Genomic DNA, 5,423 nt, shown 5'->3' on the forward strand with positions numbered 1-5,423 from the left:
AAATCTGTGACACTGTCAAGACTAATGGGATTAACCCTGAGGTCTAGAGACTTATGCTATTCCCTTTTGCTGTAAGAGACAGAGCTAGAACATGGTTGGACTCACAACCTAAAGAAAGCCTGGACTCTTGGGAAAAGCTAGTCAATGCCTTCTTGGCAAAGTTCTTTCCACCTCAAAAATTGAGTAAGCTTAGAGTGGAAGTCCAAACCTTCACACAGAAGGAAGGAGAATCCCTCTATGAAGCTTGGGAAAGATACAAACAATTAATCAGAAAGTGTCCCTCTGATATGCTTTCTGAATGGAGCATCATAGGTATTTTCTATGATGGTCTCTCTGAACTATCCAAGATGTCTTTGGATAGCTCTGCAGGAGGATCTCTTCATCTGAAGAAGACGCCTACTGAAGCTCAGGAACTTATTAAAATGGTTGCAAATAACCAATTCATGTACACTTCTGAAAGAAATCCTATGAACAATGGGACTAGTCAGAAGAAAGGAGTTCTCGAGATTGACACTCTGAATTCCATATTGGCTCAGAATAAAATATTGACCCAACAAGCCTATCAGACTCAAATATAAATTAAATAAGAAAGTTACAAAGATTTTGAATAATTCACAAGTTCTAAATTAAATAGTTATACATTTTCAGTAAAAGTTAAAATAGTTAAGAATGGTTGGATCCTGCCTGTGACATATGGAGCATACAACGTCTAGGAATTCAACAAGGAACAAATATCAATTGAAGATTATAATTCTTGAATAGAGAGCTCACATATTCAAGTATTTATTCCTGAAAAATATTTTTAGAAAAACAGAATGAGTTTTGTAACTCAGTGACTAGACAATACATTTATAATTCACATGAGACCATATAAACATTATTATTAAAGTAATTTCTTAATTAGAAAATAGTAATTGAGCATAATAAGCGAATCAATAAGGGAGTTCTCATACAGAAATCAAATCAAAAGTCCACACTTGGGCGGCTCCACCTCTATGGGTAGCCCTCTCCTCTAGTGTGTCCGTACGGAATAACAGATCCAACGTGTGGCCTACACGTTAGGCTAGCAACGTCCCTGCTAGCTGAGGTCTGAGCCAGATGCATCTAGGTTAACGTGATAACCGCCGTTAACTACGGTTTCCTAGTACGAGCCTCCCAAACCAATTCAAAACATATAGCTTCAAATACAATAAATTTCTAATCTTACAAATATATAAGATCGAATCAAATCGAATTAGATAATACTTTCTCATCAGAAATCTTTTCCAATCATACTTTTTCAATCATAAGAACATATTTTACAATTTCAAAATATGTGAATGTCAACAAATACTTCAATACTTCAAAAATATATATTCAAATAAAATCAATGTTCTAAAATAATATAAAGCTCTATCTAACATATATATAGTCTCATGTAAAATTTCTAAAATATGAAATTCATAAAAATAATTATTCAACTATAATAAATCAATTATTCTAATCAAATCAAAGTTCTTTAATAATAATTTTATAAATATAATTAAAATCTCAGAATAGCATAAATGAAAAGCTTAACGGTTCTAAATGTAAAGTCTACTCACAACTTGGTCCTAAGGGACCGAAGAGACCGAGTCCGGAGTGCCAAATTAGATGGTGAGAAAGGTTGGAATAGAATGAAATGAAAGAGCATAGAATTTGGACCGAGACGGTGGCAGCAACTTCCACGGCTACATTGCAGATGTAATCATAACATCAACAGCTCCAACCGTTCCATGACAGCACCAATACCAGTACTCAAGATAATTTTCATCAAAAACACAACAAAAGTAGAGCAATAGTGCTAAAACAGAGACATATATTATCGCGATTAAAACAAGAGCATGTAAGAGAAGAACAAAATGCAGCAGAGTAAGGGTGGAAGCATTACAGTTTCATAAATTGGGGCAGAACAGGAAAAATGGTGCTGATTTAGAGACAAGAATGAAAGGGGTTGTGGGGCTGAGCGAGACCAAAACAGGGACTGAGACGGTTCATTAGCAGTGATGTCGGTGATACTCCCCTGACGACGAGCTCCGTTGATGGCAACAGCAGACGTGACGATGGTGAACAGCTCCTCCATCGTGACTCTTTCTTCCTCCCTTCTCTGGCCAGCTTACTCTCCCTCTTCATTCAGTAATGACGGCGACCCCTAACAGAGATGGCGGCGGCCTCAACGGAGGCGGCTTGTCCGCGACGGAGGCGGCTCCTCCTTCTTCCCTTATCGCGATTCTGCCTCCGCGAACCCCCTTCTCTCTCTAAGAAGCTCCCTCATTCGTTTCTCAAGCTTAGCAACGGCTCCCTTCGATGATGACCCAGACAACCGCAACGATGATGGATGCTTCGGCAATGGCAACAGGGCACGGCAGCGCGGGACGGTGCCTCCTTTTCTCTCTCTCTCTCTCTCGCGTCTTGGTTCTCTTCTGTCTCTCTCTTTCTTTCTTTAATTCTCAGGTGTGAATGTGTTAGAGAAGGGTTGTATGGATAAAATTAGGGTTAAGGTTGGGAAGAGAGAATAAGGGTAATATAGGAATTTTAGTCAAATTGGATGGTTGTGTAATAATAAAAGAAATTATATGTAAATTGTTTGAAGGGAAAAAATATATTCAGGATGTTACAATTCCCTTGGGCTCTTCTTTGACAACTTCTACCTCCTTGCAAGCTTCTTCAACATCAACCTCTTCCTCTTGGTAGCTTTCTTCTAATTTGATCTCTTCTTCATTGTTCACCAAGGGCATGGGAGGTTGTGCTTCCTCTTCTTTAAACTCCATATCAAGTCCAATGGAAGAGGATTCAAATGTGGATAAGAATTCATCAATTATTGAATCCATCTCTTGATCATCCCCTTCAAAGTCTTTACCCATGATATGCCTTGGAGGTTGTACACCCTCCTCAACATCAACATCAAACACCTTGGAAGGAGGTCCTATGAATGGACTTTCCAATGGAGGCTCAGCATCTCCTAAGTCTTTGACCACTTCTTCTTCTTCAATAATTCTGGCTTCCTCTACTTGTTCCAGTACAAAGTCACGATCCTTACTGTCCACTGGTGTTTCTAGTATCTCCTTCATGCTACGTTCTTCATTAGATTTTCCATATGAAGCCATGGGGGTTCCTTGAGTGTCCAAATGTCTGGAAGGTAATTGATTTATTGCTTGCTCTAGTTGATGAAAGGTTGCATGAAATTGATCTACTGTTTCCTTGAGGCGAGCCTGTGATTCTTGGGTCGATGGATATGGATATGGTGCATAGGGAAGTGGTGGTTCTCAGGAGTAATTGGATTGAAATTGGTGTGGATATGGGTTAGGGTCATATAGAGGTGAATGGTGGAAAGGGACTTGTGAGTTTGGTGGTTCAAAGGTATGTTGTGGAGGTGGTTCATAAGCATAGGGTGGGGCTTGTTGGTAACTACAAGGGGGTCCACCATATCTATCATCTTGGTATACATTGTAGAATGGTCTTCTTCCATGGTATATTGGAAGGTGTTGTTGCCTAAAGGGTTGATCAGATCCTCTTGGCTCCGTCCATCTTTGATTGCTTTGACCTTGATGCATATTCCTGTTATAGCTTCCTCTTCCTGCAACATAGTTGTAACCAAACTCATAGTCAAAGGGGTGAGAGTTCATAGTAGTAGGAGAAAATTCTAAACAAAAACTAACAAAAAGAAAATATTTTGAAAAATAAAGACATGATTTTTGAAAAAAAAGATAAGATTTTGAAAAAGATATGATTTTTGAAAAAAAAATTTGATTTTGAAATTTAAAACTAAGATAAGATAAGATAAAAAAAATTTAAAAAATATTTACAATAACCAATAATAAGGCACACATTTACAATTCCCCGGCAACGGCGCCATTTTGACGATCGGACTTTCTATCGATAAAGAAATTCACAAATATAATCGGGTTGTAAGTATAGCTTCTAAACCAACAGAAAATCCTTTCGTACAAATGTTTGGTTGTCACAAGTAACAAACCCAATAAAAATAAATAACCGAAGTATTCAAACCTCGGGTCGTCTTCTCAAGGAATTGCAGGGAAGTATGATTTATTATTGGTTATGAAAAATAGTATTTTTGGGTTTTTGAAAAGGTTTGAACAAGAGAAATAAATTGCAGGAATTAATAAATTAATAACTAGAAAACTCTTGGCAAGGTATGAGAATTGGAAATCCCATCTTAGTTATCCTTATCAGGTGTGATGAGTATTGTCCGTTGCTCCCACTTAGTTAACCCTTACTAAATAAAGGAATGTCAAGTGGACCAATAAATTTGATTCCTCAAGTCCTAGTCAACTCCTAAGGAAAGACTAGCTTTAGAGGGATCCAAATCAACCAGCAAACTTCAAATATTAATCAACTGTTGAGTTTGATAACTCAAGAGTTACCAATTACTCAACCAAAGCCAAAAGGAAAAAATCCAAATTATTTATATAATAAATAAAAGAAAGCAATCATAAGTCTGAAATACCTCAAATTGTATTAAATAGAAGATTAATCTAAACATAAAGAATTCATAAACCAAATTGAGAAAATAAATAAAAGGAATATTAAACCTGAAAATTGAGAAGAAAAAATCCTAAATCCTTTAAGAGGAATCCTAATCCTAAATCCTAAGAGAGAGGAGAGAGCCTCTCTCTCTAAAACTACATCTAATCCTAAAAGTATGTATGAATGTATGTTGTATGATGTGTCTTCTATGAATGGATGGACTCTCCCACTTTATAACCTCTAATCTGTGTCTTCTGGGTCGAAAACTGGGTCAGAAACAGCCCAAAAATTGCTGGGGACGAAATCTGCCACGCTGATTTTTGTCACTGCGACGCGTCCGCGTGGAGCACGCATTCACATCACTTAGCTGTACGGCCACTATGGAAAATTATATATCAAATCGATGCCCCGGACGTTAGCTTTCCAACACAACTAAAACCGCGTCATTTGGATCTCTATAGCCTAAGTTATGACCGTTTGAGTGTGAAGAGGTCAGGCTGGACAGCTTAGCAACTTCTTTAACTTCTTGTATTCCTTCCACTTTTACATGCTTCCTTTCCATCCTCTGAGCCATTCCTGTCCTGTAATCTCTGAAATCACTTAACACACATATCACGACATCAAATGGTAATAACAGAGTATTAAACATAGCAAAATTAAAGCCCAAAGAAGCATGTTTTCAATCATAGCACAAAATCAGGAAAGAATTGTAAAACCATGCAAATTATATGAATAAGTGTGTAAAGAATTGATAAAAACCACTCAATTGAGCATAAGATAAACCATAAAATAGTAGTTTATCATTAAACCAACCAGAATGTCACTTCAAATGGCTGATAGATCACTCAAGATACCTAATGGTGTTGTAGAGAACTTGCTGGTGAAGGTGGGAGAATTAATTTTCCCTACTGATTTTG

At 37.4% G+C, this 5,423-nt stretch overlaps 1 non-coding gene across 1 annotated transcript; it reads right to left on the minus strand.

The window, feature by feature from the left end:
- Positions 1 to 185: 185 nt before the first annotated feature.
- On the minus strand, positions 186 to 293 carry LOC127746261 (small nucleolar RNA R71). Its single transcript, XR_008007881.1, has one exon. It is a non-coding gene; the product is annotated as a small nucleolar RNA R71 (small nucleolar RNA).
- Positions 294 to 5,423: the final 5,130 nt, after the last annotated feature.

Source organism: Arachis duranensis, chromosome 3, assembly GCF_000817695.3.
Source record: "Arachis duranensis cultivar V14167 chromosome 3, aradu.V14167.gnm2.J7QH, whole genome shotgun sequence".
Classification (NCBI taxonomy): domain Eukaryota; kingdom Viridiplantae; phylum Streptophyta; class Magnoliopsida; order Fabales; family Fabaceae; genus Arachis; species Arachis duranensis.